General features: G+C 45.3%; 1 long non-coding RNA gene across 2 annotated transcripts in view; it reads right to left on the reverse strand.

The window, feature by feature from the left end:
- Positions 1-20845, reverse strand: part of LOC149873530 (uncharacterized) — a 51494-nt gene that overhangs the window by 5286 nt on the left and 25363 nt on the right. The window contains exon 1 of one of the 2 annotated variants that reach the window (XR_016442241.1): positions 355-10511. The exons of the other annotated variant lie outside the window; for it this stretch is intronic. This is a non-coding gene — a long non-coding RNA (uncharacterized LOC149873530). Of the gene's footprint in view, positions 1-354; positions 10512-20845 lie in introns of those variants that run through there. 2 annotated transcript variants of the gene reach the window in all.

Consider the following 20845-nt stretch of genomic DNA (forward strand, 5'->3'; position numbering starts at 1 on the left):
TTGCTAAAGTCTATCCTTAATAGCAGCTGGGCACCCAGTGCAAGAATTCAACAATTTTCTCTGTTCTTCCCTACATGTGCTGGGTGTATTGACGGGAACGTCCCTTGCAAATCGAGAGAAGTGATTCTTTTGCTCTGTTCAGCACTGGTGTGAGGCCTTACCTGGATTACTGTGTGTCCAGTTTTGGGTACCATACTTCAACTGGATGTGACTGGAAAGAGTCCAGTGGAGGACCAAAACAAGAATTAGAGGCCAGGAAAACATGGCCTATGGGGAAAGGCTGAAAGAGCATTATTTAGTTTGGAGAAGAGAAGGTGGGGGGAGAGGGAGTGTATATGATAAGTCTTCAAATACCTGTAGGACAATTTTAGAGAAGATAGAGATGGACTTTTCTGTAGCCATAGGGGACAGGACGAGGAGCGAGCAATGGCTTCAAGCTGCAGCAGAAGAAATTTAGGTTAGAGTTTAGAAGGAACTTTCCAACTATGAGAGTGGTCAAGCATTGGAACAGTCTACCCAGAGAAGCTGTGAAATCTCCATCTCTGGAAATGTGCAAGAGCAGGTTGGACAGATGCTTGTTTGGCATGGTTTGGTTGGGGGATAATCCTGCTTTTGTCAGGGGGCTGGACTAGATGAGCTTTGGAGGTCCCTTCCAATCCTGTGACCCTATGCCACATACTTAAAATATCAGAATTTAACTTTCACATTTTTACTGTATTTCTAGGGGAAATGACCATGTGTAAATGATTTTGGCTTTCTCTGGCTCTCCACAATGTATTAATGTCTGTCTTGCTGAAATGGTGGTTCTTGGAAGGGTGTGTCTAGATTATGAAGCATATCTGCTATTATGAGCCACTAGCTATTCTGTTTCTAACTGGTACTGTTACAGAAGATTCTGCCCAATCAAAATGATTTCAGGCATGCTTCTACCTCCCTTGGGTACCTTTACCAGATCCTAAGTCCCACAGAAGACAGGGACATGTGGCCTCTTCTTGCTGCAGCAAGCATCATGGGACTTTGCTGTCCTGGACATACGCAGCCTATGCCACCTTGGGAATATTTGCTTTCTAGACTGCTGAATGGTACTGCCAGAAATCCATGAAGTTAGCCAGGAGAACGTTCCAAAACTAATGGCGGACACGGTTCATTGGGTAAATCTGGTATCTTTTATCAGACCAACTCGATAAAAATAAAAGGTATCAGATTTACCCAGAGAACCTTGTCTGCCTGTGTCCTTAGACCAACATGGCTACAACCTATACCCCTCCAAAACTAGTAGCATAGAGCAGTTCCTGCAGCAGGTACTGTACGCTACTGTGGTGGTGGTGGGTGGGGGGTGTGACAGGAGGCAATATGATCAGGAGAGAGCATCAGGGGAGGGGCTTCCTGCCCTTCAGTGTATGGGGGCATGGTACTATGATCATGCATGTGGAGTGAGGAATCTAGTGCACTGACTTCTGTGGGTGCATCAGGATGCATTCAAAATAGGGCAAATTCTTGTATCGGGCCATTCTGTACCTGCTGGAATACTTGACAATACCTGACGGGATCCAAATAAACAACTTCCTGGCTTGCACTACTAAACTGCCACAGCCACTTGTAGTGCAGCATAAGGACCCAACTGGAGAGCCAGCACTCCCATCAATGTGGGCTTTAAATTTGCACCCTGCCTTGTTTCCCAGTAAATTCCCTTGGGTAGACAAGCTCTCATGTTAAAGCAGCTGAATGAGTTCTTGATTCTTTCCCATGCATACATCCTTGAGGATCTGCATAAAACCATTGTATAGTGATTGCTTTTTTTCTGACTCTGTTTTGGTCCTGTTCCAATGTTGCTTTTATCTCTTCTTTTTGCCAACCCCCGGTATGTAAGATAAAGCAGGGTGAAATCAGGGCTTTGTTCTTGGAAGTCCCAGGCATGCTGGCCTTTACTGAGGGGCTCTGCATCCAAGGAGATCAGAGCCACCATGGAGGCATGTCCAAAGTGAATGTGCACTCTGGCTTTTTCACAGCATGCTTTCAAACCCCTAGAGATAGACCAGGCACCAAGCTGTACCTTACCTACGCTCTTTCCTCCAAACTGTATATGTCAGTCGACAACAAGAAAAGCATCACAAAAGCAAGTGCAGAGGGCATGTATCTCTCCAAGTGCATTTTAATCATATCCACTTATTGTCAGAAGTTAGCCCAGATCATGAAGGTAGAGAGGCCTTCAACCAAATGCCAAATCATGCTGTAACTCTGCTGTGTTGCTGTTGTAATCGGATACAGCAGCCTATTTTCTGTTTGGCACCAAAAAGCATTTGAATAGTGCACTTACTGGCTGATTCAGCATCTGGAACACTATTTATATGCAAAGGAAATAAAATGGGATCTTGGTCATAGTTGGTCTAAAACAGATGCAGGGGGGTTTTGGTTTTTGGGTTTTGTTTTGTTTTTTTTTTTTTACTATTTAATGGGTATTAAATTTTGCTTGAAGAGCTTTCTCTTTTGCCATGATGCTTGCAGTAGTTTGTCTTACAAAGCAATGCGTAGTTTTTCTTGTCAAAGGATACAAATTGCACACCTAATTTGAAAGAGAACAGGCATAACAAACAATGGGGAAAGGTTGCTGAAAGTGTTGTAAAATAAATAAAATAACCAGTAATTGCATTCTGTAGAAGGAAAGACCTTTTTTCTACAGTAGCAGAGTTTGAAGGTATTGATTTAATCGCAAACACAGGGTTTCTTTCTGCTATGTTTGTGCAAAGTAAAATGAAGCCAACAGTGTTCAAGTGTGCAGCATGCAGAAATGAGATTAAATTAAATGAAGGAAAAGGTATCTGTCCCAGGAAGAGTTTCTTAAAACTGTGGCCTATGAAATTCTGGTGGGTAGTCTCTCTCAAAAAAAGTGTGGGAAGCCCAAGTGGATCTAGGAACAGTAATGACCCGCCCTAGCTAGAGATCGGGGTAGACTGGTCAGATCTGACGGTGCTTTTCCAATTCCAGTGACTCTGGCTGCGCCATATTTGAGACAATGGATTGGTGACCAAAGCTGCCTGGGATCTGTTCAAAGTCCTTGACCGTCTTTTATTTTTTAAACTCACAGACTTGTCGCAAAGGGTGCTGAAGAGAAGCAATCCACTGTATTGTTAAGGCAGTGTAAGAGTGGTGTTGCCGTGATGATCCAGAATTTGCGCAAGAAGCAAGGATTTCTTAGGGTGATATCTTTTATCAAACCAACTTATATAGTTGGTCTTGCATTCAAAAGCTTGTTTAACCTTATCCCAACTACATAGTTGGTCCAATAAAAGATACAATCCTAAGAATTCCTTGCTTCATAATGAAAGTTAAGAAAGGAAGGGTTCTATTTTCGGAGTCTCTAGAAAGAACACTTGCTTTGTACTACATTCCGTCTTCATCCTGTATTATTCAGTCTCTCCTGGCCTTCCTGACTTCCTTAATGCTTTATGTTTTTAAATATTGAGTCTCAATTCCTGTGCAGCATAGTGTAAAATGTTTTTCAAAGGGCCTGTAAGATCAACACCTGCTAGGGAACAAACTGTTCCCCTGAGATGGAGATTATGTAAGGAGATGTGAAGCCACCCTTGGCTGTGGCTCCCTGTATTTCCTGTTTACTTGGGGCTGTCACTATATAACCTCCTCTGTATCCAGTCACTCGGTCATTCAGGACTACATCTCCCCCCAGAAAGTGCCATGCCTTGTTTTGAAATAACAGGGCAGATTGGACCAATATAAGCAATGAGGTAAGAGCTAATCTAGGTCAGCAGCAGACCAGTACTAGCACACATTGTCCCTGGCACCAATTCACCTGCAGATTGCAGGAAATAAGAAGCAAAGTCTTCTGAAACATAGGCAGCCCAGGAGTTCTGCATGTTGCTCACCCTGGTGGTTCCAAGCAGCCCTGGTTTTTCTGGGCTAAGATGATTTCGCTGAACTTTTCTATTCCCTCTGCCCATTATAAGGCCTCACCTGTCATCTTAAAAGTTTAGCAACCCTTCTGAGTGCCCCCAAGTCCATCTTTTATTATGCATCATTACTTTCTGCGTATACTATAAACAAGAGGGCATGGTGATTAGAGACCATCACTTTCGCTTATGTCATCAGCAAGATTTTCACTGCCAGTAGAGCTGCCCATCCGTAAATGAAGTTCTCAGTTACTATTGGGTTGCTGACATTTAAGAAATGATGCTGCTTCCCAGAGCTATGTCTACCATAGGCGTTAGACGTGCCACTCAGCATGTACTTGAAAGCACCCCGTAAAGAACCTTTCTCAGCTCTTTTCTAATGTTCTCTGCATGGTCTGGTCCATACTTGAACTTGATCAAGTTGCCAGTACACACTTGACATATGGAAGTACTAGGGGAAAAGACATGCAATTCATATTAGAAGTGGGTCAGCCTTTAAATATTTAATAGAGCTAGAAGACGCCATTAAACACTGACTAGTCACCTAGACAAAGGCATCTGGAGGCTAGCATTTTCCTCTTAAAAACTGGAAATAAATTTACGTCTATCATTAATACAGCATTAAGAATGAAATATCAAACTATCAGGCACTGAAATGCCACAATGTGGATAATGCATTTTACTCTGTTATCCCTGCGTGAGAATCTTGATATATCACTGTATGTTTACTGATCTATAAAGGCTGATGTATATACATTTAGAAACCATAGGTCAAATGAATTTCACAAACCTTAGTGGAAACGATGTGTAATTCTATGAGTTTCATTGGAGTCACTTCAGTAATCCAAGAAGAAGACCTGGAGAGCACCACACATTAGATTTGGGCTAATATACACTGGCTTTGTACACCCAGGTAAATTGCCCCAGGATCCAAAACAACAGCTGCAGAGGAGTTGCTGAAGCAGTAGGGGCAGCTGCAATGCCTTACGACTTAGTTGCAGAGTAGCATGTAACAGAGCACCTTACCTAGAGCCGTGCTTTACAAACCGGGGTACGTGTATCCCGGGGTTATGCAGCGCTTTCCCAAGGGTTATGTACCTATATTTCAATAATGGTGGTGGAGCTTCTAATTGGTCAGCGAATTGTGAGTAATGGCATTGTCACATGTTGATGCCAACCTAGATAGCTGGAGTGGTGTAGATCTGTACACCATGTCTGCTCCTCATGTGCATGGGCCGGGTGAGTGGCATGGAACCAGTCCATGTGTCAGATGAATGGTGTAGAGCCCCATGGGCCAGATGAGGCCCACAGACCTTCCCCCCTGCCCCTATATCCCCTCTGGATGTCAGATCCAATGCATGCCCTAACCGCTCCAGTGCAGCCAGGACTGTGGAGCATGTAGTGCATGTGGGGCGTGCCAGGATGGGTGTCAGATGTGGTACCCACTCCAGCCAGTCAGGGACCCGGCAGGAAGAAACCCAGAATCCTGGACACACGGCTATCACCGGTGCCATGGCAATAAGCCATGGCACCAGGCTGCTTCCTCCATTGCTACTGGGGCTGCAGTGCCACTGCTTTCATTTTTTTTCATTTGCTTAGCAGCCAGGCAGACCAGAAAAGCAGCACTGGAGCCTCAGCAGCATTGTGGGAGGAAGCCCAGAGCCAAGCTGTAATGCTGAGTGTGTTCCTGGTGCTGCTAGGATGCACTGGGGCTCCTGGCTGCTGTCTGGGGGCTGGGGGTGGTGGTGGGAATGCCCACCATGGCAGCTAGGGGTGGGGCAGAGCCCGCAAGCTGGATGACCCGGCTCTACAGACCAAATCAGGCCACGCCTGGATTACACCAATGTGAATGTGATGTGTATCCAAGCCTTCAGATCAATGTTGGCGTGTTTTGAAAGGTCTCAAGTCTTTTTGGTGTGCCTGGTGGTAGCTCTGAGTCTGATGCCACCTCTTCATACTCAGAGCTCCTAGCAACTCTACATATGTGCGAGTTTGTTTCAGGGGCTAAAGGCAATCAAACGTAGCCGTTGCATGTTACATCTGCAGTTTTTCCCTATGCACAATTAAGAAGTCCCTATGGTAGGTATGCCCAGACCCTTTTTTTTCTTTTTAAATGTAGCAAGTAGGTTAAGAAAATGCATTAGCTCTGCCAGATAGTACACCCCCAATTTGGGGCTGAGCCCAGCAGATTCCCACATGCTGGGAAGTATTTCCCATGGCAATTTAATTTATCCCTATTTAATTTTCTCCTCTGCCTGCTGCCTTCTTTCAGGTATTCTATAGCAATCGAGTAAATCAGAATGGATTGTGTCTGTTCATGTATATTGTGTACAAGCTTATTTTAGTGGATGAAATGAAATCTGAATATAACTAGGATCTCTGCAAAGTACACATATGAAGGAGTGTAGAATTAAAATACTGCAGTCTTTCATGGAGCTGGCTATGGCCAAGGTCCTGAGTCCATCCTATAACTTCCTTGGGCCTCCCTTTCCCCATCCACAAAATAAGCAAGTGTCAGTCACCTTACTTGGGGAAGAGCAAAGATTAGCTGATTATTTTTACGGTGCTCTGAAGACCAAAAAAAATCCAAACTAACGCTAAGCAGACAAGGTTCTTTGGGTAAATGTGATATCTTTTATTAGGCCAACTAAATAGCTGGATGATTTGTTCTTTGCAAGCTTTTGGGCACAAACGATCTTCTTCAGGCATAGGGAGAGTCTGGTGGTGTTTTGTGTGCTCTTCTGGGTCGAATGGAAGCCAATACTATTTAAACAATAAAAATTAAACATTTTCCTGCATAATGCAAAATACACCTTAATGCCCAGTTGTGTTTGGGATATGTCACATGATCAGACGAAACAAAGCAGCCAGGATCACTGTAAAGAGCAATCCTAGGTGATACGATGGAGACTTCTGAACATAAGGCTCTTTCCTTAATGCTGTGACAGCTTTCCTTCACACCTTTAATGTGGGTTTTATGGTGTGAATTTTATGTTTTAGATGAATTGGTTGTGAACTGCAGTTGTGGACACAATCTAATGTCAGCAGTGGGCAACTCTAGTCCCAAATGTGTGAAAATAAAGTATGAAGTTATGTGGTGACCTTGTTAAGTGGTAACTGAAGTGGAATGATAGTGAATTTCGTGCAGTAACCCATGCAGGAGGAGTTGAGACAGGCTCTTTTGGAGCCTTTACCCTTTGAAATATTGGTAACTCCTTAAAATATTTATTTTAAGCCTAGAAATTCATTTGTTTATTGAGAGGAGTAATCTTGTAAAGTTAAGTAGCAAATGGACTTTTCATAAGCGTAAAACAAATGCATTGAGCTCTCAGCCTGAGCGCTTCTTCATTTCAATTCAGACAGAAGCATATTCTTCATGCCAAGTTATAACTGCATATAAACATCTTGAAGTTTAGAAAGGCTCCTTAGGGAAGAGCCCTCCCTAGTAAATGGGATCTACTTTATGCCAATATAACAGGCTAAATTGAAGTACAGTGCACTGACTGTCACGACCATGCAGCTAGATAATATTGCGTGGAGGTTGTGAATGAACAATTACACATGACTGTGCATGTAACAGCCTGCTTACCCATGTGATCCAGGAGCTGTTATTTCTGCCATCCTGCTCATTTGTACTTAGCTATATCTTGTGCATAGGCTTTTCCAGGAAATGTCCCTGTCCCCCTCTGGGGTGCAGAGAAGCTGGCATAATAAGTCCTGTTCAAACCACTGTAATTAAAAAAGAGCAAGAGTCTAAGTAGGGTGAGGCAACCAGGGCAGCTTCCCTGCACACAAATTTGGGGGAGGTGGGAGAGCAGAGTATCAGCTGCCATTGCAGCCACACCATCATGCCACCAGCATAGCAGCAGCCAGAAATTGCTGCTGTCCCTATATGTCCTGCTGCCCTGAGTGCTTGGCTGCTTTGTTAGGTCTCGAGGGAGACTTCTCTTCTCAGGTTATTAACATTTCAAGATTAGCTCAAACACACTGGCAAGGGTGGTGATGGGTGGGGGGGGGTAGGGAAGAGCTGGCTTCCAAAAATAGCTTCAAAGCCACTGAAACTAAGCAAGCTCAGAAATCAAGACCAATGTGAATAATAAGATTTTCCAAGACAAGGTGAAATGTAGCCTGTCCCTCAAGAAAATGCCAGGGAGCTGTTCTGCAGAGATGTTACTCTGGGCAGCTGCAAGGTTACTCTAAGTCTTGACCCTGCTCTTTCTCCTTGGTTGGGAAGAGGTTGCTAATGCTCAAGTCATGATTATGCTGACATAACAAATACTGTTTGGCCTGAGAGCAGGATCAACAGGCCAGACTAGAGTCCGAGCAGGACTGGTGTGAATGTACTGCTTCTGAAGCATTTGAAATCCCACTGGCCATCACTATGTAACTCCAGCAAAGGTTTGAGCTGGTGGTCTGTACCTATAATGGCATTTTCACAAGCACTAACTGCAAAGGTCTCTGCAAAACTGGGATAAAGCAGCATTATCCCTCTTGGAAAAGAAAAGTACATGTGGAATAATGGAGGTTCAGAGAGAAATGAAGCTACTGCCAGAGTTGGGAACAGAACCTAGGTCTCCTGTTTCTCAGGGATTTATTTCATATACCAAATTACAGCTGCCTTTGGTACTATTTTGGGTATGTTAATGAAGAATAATACTGAGGAAACCAACTTTAGCGACAGAACGTATTAGGGACAAGGATGTTTCAAAGTCAGATTTGTAATATGGATTGACAGGCATATTAGTTTCAGGTAGGTTGCTGGCTGGAGCTGCCAAAACATTTTGTTCCTCAGAAACAAAATACTGGCAGAATTACAGCCTGAAATGCCATAGAAAGGGCTGCAGCACCTTCCAAAGCCACCTCAGTCTTAGAAGTTGGATGGCTGAGTAAATTTTTTTATCTCGCTAAACTCTCAAGTAGAAGCTTACAAGACTGTGGAAAAAAGTGCTTTAGCCTGTCACAGACTCAAGATCTCTTCCGTAATGTCTCCATAGAAAGAGAAAGTCCCTGTCTAACTCTGCTCTTCTCAAGCTAGGCGCTGTCAGGCCGTGTTAGTCCTTTGGATGAGAAATGCTGAGGAAAAGCTCCAGTACTGTAGGAAGTGGTGATTTGACAGGCACTGTGGTTGCCTCTGCTCAAAACTGGTGGGTTGACTTGGTCCTAAGTTTCCCAAGAGATGAGGAAACATTTATTAAAGAAAAAAGTTATTAGCCAAATCTCCTAGATGAGGGTCCAGTGGGGTTTATTATATTCCATGTGTGTAAGTGTCCCTCTGTTAACTGGACTATTGTTATTCTGGTTCTGTCCCTGAACTGCTCAGTGGCTTTGCTTGGGCCATATTGAGAGGGGAGCCATATTCTACAACAGGTGGCTGCTGGCTCTGGGGATGGGTTATCAGTTCAGAGAGCATAAAAGGACCAGTCAGAAAGTAATGCCTCCTATTTTTTCTCTCCATTAAATATTGAAAGGATATCAAACTTGCATGGAAGACCTATAAATCCTTGCTGAACACACAACTGTTTTTCAACAGTCTCCATCTCTGTCAATGGCCTTTTTCTAGTGGTTAACAAGTTTGTGTATCCTGACATGGCAACAGTCCTTATCTTTGTTGTGCAGCCACAGTTGCGCAGCCTCCATCACTTTGCTGTCATCCCAGAATTGTCACCTTTGTAGTCTGTCCTTCATTCTCTAGGCTGTACAGAGGATAGGGCAGCACTGTCCTTCCAAAGAAAAGGCTTGCCTCTGTGATGTGCAAGCTGATGTGTGACACGTGTTGCCATGTAGAAGCAGCACCACAAACTTGTCTCTGCAAAGAATGCATTCCTGACATACATAAGATATTTCTGTTTCTTCTGGGCCTTTTGAATGAGTTTCTTGTGGCCTCCCGTAGGCAAGAAGTCAAGAACACCCTCCCTCCCACGGTTTCCTTAGGAAGCATTACATTCTAGCCAATTCTTGTACAATGTTGAGATATATGAGCCTGTTCACCAGTAAGAAAAGGCCATTTATGAAGAAGACTAGTTTGAAAAATAGTGTACACAGCAATGATGTACAAATATTCTGTACCTGTTTAGTATTTTTTCAATAATAGTTAGCTGAGAAAAAAATAGGATGCATTACTTTCTCACTGCCTCTCATTAAATCATGTTTATAAAAAGTGCTATATGCAGCCTATTAAGCAACAGGTACTCTGTCCCTGTTAATCTCAGGGTAGCATTAAAAAACTCATCCTGTGAAAATGAGGTATTGGTTGAGGGGAGGCAGAGTCCTGCCCTCCTTCCCTCCTAACTCTCTTCCCTCCCAAATACAAATAGGAAGAACTAATTTGTCATCCTCAGACAAGGATGTAATCAAAATAAACCCAGGAGCTGAAGATGAGGGTTTAAAGGACTTTCATCTTCAAGTTCTAATGGTCCTGAAACAAAAGGAAATATTTCTCCTTTCCTCCATGGTATACGTACATCTTCTACAGAACCAAAATTCAGGGAGTGTTCCAGTTTCACTCCTATATATACCAAGTGTTCAATGAAAAAAATGCACTGAGGTTGTGAATTTAGGACTGGGAATAAGTGCTGAAATTGCATGACAACTTTTGTGAATATCTGTCCCTTTAAAATAAAAATTTCAAAAGAAACCAGTTTGCTAACATTCATTTCCTATGACACCAAGGACTGCAAAGCAGCAGTGGCACATGTTTCATAGTTTCTAGGGTCGGAAGGGACCTGAGCAGATCATCGAGTCCGACCCCCTGCCATGGGCAGGAAAGAGTACTGGGGTCAAACGACCACAGCAAGATGTTAATCTAACCTCCTCTTAAAGACCCCCAGGGTAAGAGCCAACACCACTTCTCTTGGAAGTTGGTTCCAGATCCTAGCCGCCCTGACCGTGAAGTAGCGCCTCCTGATATCTAGCCTAAATCTACCCTCTGCCAGCTTGTGACCGTTATTTCTAGTCACTCCTGGCGGTGCTCGGGGGAACAGGGACTTCCCCAGTGCCTGCTGAGCCCCCCCGACTAGTTTGTAACAGGCCACTAGATCCCCCCTCAGCCTTCTCTTGTGGAGGCTGAACAGGTTCAGGTCCCGTAGCCTCTCCTTCTAGGGGCTGCCCTGCTGCCCCCTGATCATGCGAGTGGCCCTCCTCTGGACCCTCTCCATGTTGTCCACATCCCTCTTGCAGTGCGGTGCCCAGAACTGGACACAGTACTCCTGCTGTGGCCTGACCAGTGCTGCATAGACGGGGAGGATCACCTCCCTGGACCTGCTCGAGATGCATCTGTGGATGCATGACAAGGTGCAGTTGGCCTTCCTGACTGCCTCCCCACACTGCCGGCCCATGTTCATCTTGGCATCAATGATGACTTCAAGATCCTTTTCTGTCTCTGCACTGCCGAGAAGGGAGTTCCCCAGCCTGTAGGTATGGTGCTGGTTCTTCCCCCCCAGGTGCATCACCTTGCACTTGTCGGTGTTGAATCCCATCCTGTTCTCGTCCGCCCACCCCTGTAACCTGTCTAGGTCTGATTGTAGCCTGTTGCATCCTTCCAGTGTGCCCACATCCCCCCACATCTTCGTGTCATCAGCAAATTTGAACAGGGTGCTTTTTACCCCCTCAACCAAGTCGCTGATGAAAATGCTGAACAGTGCGGGCCCGGGGACCAAGCCCTGGGGGATCCCACTGCCCACATCCCTCCAGGTCAAAAATGACCCGTCAACCACCCCTCTCTGGATGCAGCCCTCCAGCCAGTCAGCGACCCATTTGACTGTGTGGGTGTCGACACCATGGTCCCCCAGTTTCTTAATGAAAACAGGGTGAGAGACAGTATCAAAGACCTTCCAAAAGTCCAGAAAGACTATGTCCACTGCTACCCCTGCATCTAGGGATTTGGTGACCTGGTCGTAGAAGGCCACCAGGTTGGTCTGACAGGACCTGCCACTGATGAACCCGTGTTGGTTGCCCCTAAGCATGAAATCCCCTGCTGGCCTCTCATGGATGTGTGCCAGCATAATTTTCTCGAACAGCTTGCCTAGGATCTAAGTAAGACTAACTGGCCTGTAGTTTCCTGGGTCCTCCTTCTTACCCTTTTTGAAGATGGGAACCACGTTGGCCCTCTTCCAGTCCTCTGGCACCACACCGGAGCACTACAAGTGCTCGTAAAGCCGTGCCAGGGGTCCCGCAATGACCTCAGCCAATTCCTTTAGTACTCTGCGGTGGACATCGTCCGGACCGGCTGACTTGAATACGTCCAATCCCTCCAGAAGTTCCCTAACTAGTTCCTCACTGACCCTTGGCTCAGGTGTGACTCCCTTGGGGCTTGAGGGGGGCCCAGCAGGGGGGTGGCTGTTCCGATCCCTGCTTAGGAAGATGGAGGCAAAGAAATCATTAAATATGTTGGCTTTGTTGTCTGGTGTGACAACCAAATTTCCTAACGTGTCTTGCAGGGGCCCCACATTACCCAGAACCTTCTTTTTACCCCCTATGTATTTAAAGAAGGACTTCTTATTGTCCTTAATCCGGGAAGCTAGTCCCAGTTCCATCTCTGCCTTGGCCTTCCTGACTGCCCCTCTACATCCCCGAGCGACTGCAGTAGTCATCCCTGGTGATGTCCCCTCCTTTCCATTGGGTGTACGCCTCCCTTTTAGCTATGTCTAAGTAGGTGCATCCACATGTGCAATTAACACACAGCAATAAACTCTGGTACGTCACACACCAGCCTTTATTGCTCCTGGGTGCCACATTTGAACCTGTGCCTGGGAACACAGTATGTTGAGCTGGGTTGGAGCCACTCCAGCTGGCAGGGGACCCAGGGATTCAGTCCATAAGCATGGGACTGCTCCAACATGGCTCAGCATGCTGCAGAGGGACTGGCTTGGGACATGAAGGTGCTCCAGCGCTGGGCTAGCTGACAGGCAGCCCTACACTGAAGCACCCTCATGCTCCAGCCAGGCCTGTCAGCGTCTACATGTATGGTGCTATGCAGTAAATAACTCCACTGTAGGACAGTACTTGTAAATACAAGCTGTACTTGTAAATACAAGTACTATCCTACAGTGGAGTTTATGAGTTTACTGCAGCTTAATAAGGCCATATGTGTAGATGTAGAGACTTTACTGCGGAACTAATTAAGCAGCTTGCAGTAGGCATGTCATGTCGATGCACCCACTGTGTAACACAGCTACCATCCTTCAGTAGCACCCCTGCTTGCTATTTAAATACCTGGGGGAAAAATACTCGGTGGGCATGTCTACATGTACATTTTACTTTGCAGTAGCCTATTTTATAGCTCATTAAAGCAGCATGTAAAAAAACATGCTATTATGCTAATGCACCGTAAGATAGGCTACTGAACATCACCTAAGAAGTGTGTGCTTGTGCTACTGCACATTAGGGTAGCTGAATGCACATTAATTTAGTACCTCACATTGGACATACTACATTCAAATGCGCATTAGGAAAAACACATTAATGCACGTATAGATGCACCCAGCGAAAGGGAAAAAAAATCTCATAGCAAGGAAGACATGCAGTATCACCCAATGAAAGATAAACAATGTACTGTACCAGCCTAAAATATACTACATAGTGCACTTCACTTACATGTGTATTGGATAAATGCATAATTTGCTTACCTGCATAATGTAAGCAGTAGGCAACAAATTGAAACTGACTCCAGTCATTTGCAGGTCAGTTTAGTGCATTAACCACTTAGCTGTATAGGAGCCCTTTGTCCCTATTGTCTACTTCTTAATGTAGTTGTATGGCGTTCAGCTGCATAACTTATTAAAAACAGATGAGAACCCTCAATGTCAAGGCTTCTGAAGTAGTCCAGAACTGACTAGGTCCTGTCAGTTTGAAAGCTGCTAGTAAAGGCATAAAGCACTCCCAGGCTTACTATTTCCATTTGTCAGTAGCCATGTCTACATGAGGCTCTGACTGAGCAGCTGTTACTAAAGTTAGCATACCCAAGTACTAAATGACTGAGCAGTAACCAGTTACTGTGCAGTAATGTCACCAAACAGCTTTTAGGTGATGCTGACTGCCACATGACGCTACTGCACAGTAGTAACAAGCTACTGTGCAGTCAGCATCTTATGTAGATGCAGCCAGTGAGGTGCAGAAAGCTTAGTGTAATTAATGGCTAATTATTACACTCAGTGTAAATAAGAGCCCACTCTGGGTAAGTGTATAGTAGAGCTGTGCAAAGCTTCGGTCCCTGATTCGATTCGGCAGAGATTTGGCCCAATTTGGTGGCCAACTCTCCGAATCTGAATTGAATCAGAGGACCCTTTAATCTCTCTGAATCAAATTGGAACCCTCCAAATCGATTCGGAAAGAGTCAGCGATTCAATCATAGACACAGCTTTAAATGTTTTTTCTACATACATCTATGTAGCAGGTGGCTTGTGAGTGCTGTGATGCTGGGGTGCATGGAGCATCCCACAGAAACACAGGAGGACTCCCCAGCACAATTGTAAGTGGTCCAGGAGCACTTGTTGACTGGTGCCTCCTGGGTCTGGGGGGGACCCAGGGTGCCCCTGTGGCTGACTGCCGAGCTAGGAGGGTGCTGGGGGACGGTGCACCAGCACACTCCCTGGCAGACCCGGAAGTGGACCAAAAGTACTTCCGGTTCACCGCTGAGCATGTGGAGGCCCCCCCACCCCACTCCTGTGGGATGCTCCATGCACCCCAGCATCGCAGAGATCATGCTGCCTGCTACCTCAAGTATGTAAAAAAAAGAAAACAAACAAACACACACAAAAAAACTTTTAAAGCTATGTCTATGTCCAAATCACTGATTCTACGAATTAGCATCAAATCTTCAAATTCAGATTCGGCTGAATGAACTAATCGAATCACTGCCTTTATTCGAGCTGAATCTGAATCTAATAGAGCCTGCTTCTCACACCCCTGGTGCGTAGCCTTTTTTCCAGTCCTAAGGCTAAGTACTTGAACAAAATATATTGTACAGTTAAAGGTGAATCACTGAGCCTGAATCTAGCTCAGCCCCATATTCCTGGTTGCACTGACTGAACCATGGCTGTTCTGGAGAGTACTACCTAACCAGGGGTGGATCCAGGGTGAGGGGAGAGAAGGGGGCAGATTCCTTGGATTCCTGCTCTACCCAGAGTTTAAAACCAACCAGCATTTCTAGTCGAGTAGTCCTGAGGGAGTCAATTGACTTCATGGCTCATACCTGATTCCGTCTAAATTCTTCACTCCACAGAAGTTAATGACTTTTTCCTTTTTAATGGTGTTGATGTTCCACCAATCAAGCTAGCCTTTCTTCTGGAATTCTGCTCTGCTAGCTGCTTCTGGTAACAAAGCTCCTGTTTCACACCCCTGAAGACTGTTTTTAACTCATATCAATAAGGTTATATCTGTTTTTGCATCAATCTTAAACTGAATAATGCAGCCCTGGGTCCCTAGCATATTAATAACGTTTCTAGTTTATTTTTACCTGGAGAAAAATGTGTGTGGTGTTATGTGATGATGCACCTCACCATATACACCCTGCTTTTCAAAATCCTGAATCCAGCCATGTACCTGACCTTCAGATCTATAGTGCTACTACTTGCCACAAAACAGAGGACCTCTCCAATGTTGAAGCTTAAAAACTCAGATCATATCAAACCTGTTTTTATGAGGCTTAGTTTCTAGTAGGAATAAATAAAAGTGGTGACAGATGCATGGGCTGATCTCCAGCTCAGCACCTGTTGCTCTCTGATAATCCCCTCCAGGGCTATTTACATGTGGGTCAGGATCAGGAAGGGAGATGAAGAGATGTGGCAGGACCAGATTCTTTAGGAATTTGCTCCAAAGAGGGCATGGAAGAAGACTCCAGCTCCCACATATCCACCTCAGCCAAGAACAGCACCCCCCCCCCCAAATTCTAAATAATATAACAAAGCCAATGATTTCCAAAGAGCTCAGAGGCAAGGCCTGTACAGGCAACCATTTACGTTGTTCTAACCATGATCAGATGAGCACCACTAATGTTCCAGGGTTTCAATAAAAAAAGCTGGGAAATGGAAGACCAGAGGTTCAGATTTAAAAAAACAAAGCAAAACAAAAAGAAAACCTAGCACAGGAAGATGGCTTTCTGGAAAAATTGAGAAATAGCTGGCAATAGAAAGTTAACATGTTGTGTGCCATTCTCCAGAGCTCTCTATTCCAACTCACAAAGAAAGGGGTGAGAGCTGTGTACAGTGACCAAAACTGACTTACACTGGGTTCTCATAGCCAGCCCAACATGGTGCATTCAGAGTCAAGCTTGTTCATACAGCAGATTTAAGAATTGCCAGTCAGGAATTGCAAGGCAGGGTGTACATATCATTGACGATGGTGAGCCCCACTAGAGAGCAGTGGCAGGCGCGCTCGTTCTGGATAGCTATGAACCTGTGGGGTGTTGTCCTCTCAGCACTCATACTGTCAGATTCCAAGTCATATATTCTTTACCAATGGGGTAACAGAATTAATGGTATTAATAATAATCGCACTTGTAACACTTTGAGTGCTAAACTGGAGGAGTCTATGACCAGAGGATTGGCATTTTCTACAAAGAGATAATGAAGCAATTATCAATGGCTTTTTTTTTTTTACATATATTTTATAATGAGGAATAATATGCATGTAGAAAATACTTTCTTAAGAGCTTAATATATATTTTTGAAACTCAGTCATTACTATTTAATAACTTCCATGCATCACTGTTGGAATGGAAGATGTTTTTGCAGCAGACTCAGTCGCTGAACTTCTGAATGATACACTGATTGTCCCCTGCCCCAGGACAAGTTCCTGATCCTCTCAGGAGTACTTGGTACTGCTACAGCTAGAGGACAGGGGCCTGGCACTAGGAATGGGTTTTATGCTGGGATTTAAATCTCAGATGCATGTTTTGGATTGTCACTAGTTTCTTGGAGCTGTTATGTTTGGCACTGTTGCCATTGCAGCAGCTGAGCTGTTCCTGCCTGCCAGCTACCCTGGGTCCCTCCTTTGGTTTCAATGCAGCTGATGCACTGGCATACTCCAACTCTTTCATGTTGCCTGTAGCCCAGAGCCTTGATACAGGCAAAGCCTGTAAAGCACCCAGGACACCTGTGGTGTTATAAAAATACTTAAGTATGCAACCAAGTTATGCTAACCCTGCCTATTGCAGCTGAACAGACAAACTGATGTTTTTCTTGATCTAACTAGACCACCGTACGTGCCTTTTACCTTATTTTTAGCACATCTGATTAACATATTGTGCAGGAAGAGAGAGAAATGTGCCTTTCATCTTGATGAGTTTCTGGTTGCATTTAGCCACTTCATGGCTGCTGCAAATCTCTAATGCAGCTAAGCCAGCATTGCTGGTGCCCCCTTTATCATAGTGAACCCATGCCAAGTTTCCAACAGATCATGGGTAAACTAAAAAGGAGCTGTTAGCATTAACAAGACTCAAAAAGCCTATCCCAGCACTTACGCCAAAATGACTAAAAGCTTGACTTTTGTGATGAGATCTGACTTCACTTAAAGCCAGGCCATGGGCAACAGTAAAGGCCCAATTACACTTTCCTCTCCCTAAAGAGTAAACTACAGACAAGGCACCTACCAGTTAGGTAGCACTGGTTTTAGTCGCATAAACAGCATTTTCCATAACCTCCATTTCTTGATGTCAATAAATGACAGTCATAGAGAAATTGAAATAACAGCAGGTGTCCATGAACACGGTGGTAACTTCAGGCCTCAAGTGATGGACAGCTGAACAACATGTGCCAGATGGTCTTAAAATGTGTGCAGTGGTTCTGCTCACTCGGATGGCTCTCTGTGGCCATTTACTGAATAGTGCAGGAATGGGAGAGCCCCAGGTCTACAATACTTCTGCTCTTTCTTCTTTTACTGCAATTTGTAAGAACTTGTAATAAATATGTTTTTTAAAAGCTCAGTCTTTTAGCAGCTTTCTTTACTAGCTGCAGTTTCCACAGGCTGTGAGAATCGACAAGGATGTTTGGTGTAGCAGCTTTAATGGTACTTGCGGGTTTGTGTTTTTTTGTTTTGAAAACCAAATGAGTTTAAGGATTGTTTGACTAATTCATTCCACTTTGTCTCCTCCAATGCATTTCCGGTAAGATTCAATATGCTATAGAGTAAGTCAAACAGCACTGTTTGATCAATATTAGATGCTGAACCCAGCATGCAGAAGTAAAAGGAGTGCATTTACAATTGAAGGAATAGATTTTTGTTAATTTCAATTAAACTCTTCCCCTCCACCCTTTCTTTCTTAATTGGATAGTTGAGTGCTTGTGTATTTTTTGGCAGGCTGCTTTTCTCACAACTGGAAACATTTCAGTGACTCTCTTTCTAACCCTCATCTACTGACATCTATGCTTGTCTCCCCCTCAAGAGTTCAGAGACAAGACACCTAATATCAGCCTTCTCTCCCTAGTCTCACTGAACTTCAACACAGGCATCCAGTCTGAGCCCTGTCACCCCACATGGCTCAATATTGCAAGTCAAACCAAGTCCAGACATTTGTAATCAAACTAACTTATGTGGGTGGCACCAATTCCACTTTATAGAAATATCCGTACATATTTACAAGTGCTAGGAAAAAGGTATCATGCCTGCTAGGCCTGCGTAAAAATGTTCATGGAAAATGAGAAGCACCCTCAAATTTGACACTAAGCCAGGCAATACATAGAACTTCGACAACTGCTTTACTAAGTAGCAGGGCAGCTCAAAAGTGCAGGGCAGACTAAAATCAAGATGTTCTGCTCCAGCAGCAAAGCCCCAGTGTATCTGAGCACAGGGAGAATGGCCTCTAGCAGCACAACATGTAATAAGACTATGATTTTCACACATTACTGCCTCTGTGAATCATGCATCATGACAATCAGTAGCTGGAAAACAGAATCTCTATGAAACATGAAATTCAAACTTCCCTCTAGTTTTGCTTATAGATAATGAGGATGTGGATGTGATTGAGTAACAGACTGTACTATAACAGGTGTGATAGTGTGGGTGATGCTTGAGCTGGAGCCAGCTGGTTAGCTCCAAGACGCTCTCAGGCCTAGTGTGCTGACTACACAAGGAGGAGTAAGAAGGGGAAATAGAAATGGCTAAGGGACTAGATTCACAAGGGGAGTTGGTGCCAAAGTCCATCATGCAGCTGCTGCTGAGATTCTCTGCTGCCACCTAAGATCTGTAGGTACCTATTAGGGCTGTGTGAAGCCTCAGTAGATGATTCAATTTGGAGACTTGGCCTGATTTGGCAGCCAAATCTCTGAATCTGAATTGAATCAGGAGAACCATTAAAAGACCCATCTCTCTGATCGATTCGGAGAGATTTGGAAGGCTTGCAGGAAACGGAAACTGAGACGAGTGAGTGGGAGGGGTTGATCTTCCATATATGGAAAAAGCTGAGAGTGGGGGAAAGACTGCTCTAATATTGACATCTGTAGCTGGCCAGTGACTGTGATCTTTCATAGTTTCATAGTTTCTAGGGTCGGAAGGGACCTGAGCAGATCAATTCCGACCTCCTGCCATGGCAGGAAAGAGTACTGGGGTCAAATGACCCCAGCAAGGTGTTCATCTAGCCCCCTCTTAAAGACCCCCAGGGTGAGAGCCAGCACCACTTCTCTTGGAAGTTGGTTCCAGATCCTAGCTGCCCTGACCGTGAAGTAGTGCCTCCTGATGTCTAGCCTAAATCTACCCTCTGCCAGCTTGTGACCGTTATTCCTGGTCACTCCTGGCAGTGCTCAGGGGAACAGGGACTCCCCGCAATGCCTGCTGATCCCCCCCGACTAGTTTATAACAGGCCACTAGATCCCCCCTCAGCCTTCTCTTGTGGAGGCTGAACAGGTTCAGGTCCCGTAGCCTCTCCTTGTAGGGCCTGCCCTGCTGTCCCCTGATCATGCAAATGGCCCTCCTCTGGACCCTCTCCACATCCCTCTTGCAGTGCGGTGCCCAGAACTGGATGCAGTACTCCTGCTGTGGCCTGACCAGTGCTGCATAGAGGGGGAGGATCACCTCCTTGGACCTGCTTGAGATGCATCTCTGGATGCATGAGAAGGTGCGGTGCGCCTTCCTGACTGCATCCCCAGACTGCCAGCCCATGTTCATCTTGGAGTCAATGATGAACTCCAGCCATAGGAGGCCTCAAATGCCTCTACACAAAGGCTCGTAGTATGGGCAACAAGCAGGAGGAACTCACCCACCTGCTGGCTGACACCAGCCCGGACATAGTGGGGATTATGGAAACGTGGTGGGACGCAACGCATGACTGGGCGGTGAATGTCAAGGGCTATAGGCTGTACAGGAGGGACAGGATAGGAAAGAGAGGTGGGGATGTGGCACTCTATATTAAGGAGGAATACACATCCTCGTTAATTAGCAAGGAGTCAGGGGAGGGACACTCTGAAGTGCTTTGGGTTAAAGTACAAGGCAGTCAAGGGGAAAGGGACTTAACGGTGGGAGTCTACTACAGACCTCCCAACCAGGGAGAAGAGCTTGACCAGGAATTCTTGGGTCAGCTCACAGAGGTAGTGAAGTCTAAGGATGTGTTAGTCATGGGGGACCTGAACTTCCCGGACATCTCCTGGGAAGAGCAGTCAGCCAAGTCTGAACGCTCACGTAGGTTCTTGGCCAGAGTGCAGGACCTCCATCTAACCCAGGAGGTGCACAGCCCCACCAGGGGAGACGCCTTGTTGAATCTACTGCTGGCCACGGGTGATGACCTGGTGAGGGGGTTGCGGGTGCTCGACCACCTGGGCGACAGCGATCATTGCCTGCTGGAATTCACCATCCAGCGCAAGGTGGCAAAGGCCTGCAGCAAGGCAGCAGCCCTAGATTTTAGGAGGGCAGACTTCAACAAGCTAAGGAGGATAGTTGGAGAAACGCTGAGGTCCCGGAGGGGAGGGGAGCCACGTGTCCAAGGAGAGTGGTCGCTCCTTAAAGAGACGATCCTC

The sequence above is a fragment of the Crocodylus siamensis genome, chromosome 1 (assembly GCF_052110815.1).
Source record: "Crocodylus siamensis isolate JL-2025a chromosome 1, ASM5211081v1, whole genome shotgun sequence".
Classification (NCBI taxonomy): Eukaryota; Metazoa; Chordata; order Crocodylia; family Crocodylidae; genus Crocodylus; species Crocodylus siamensis.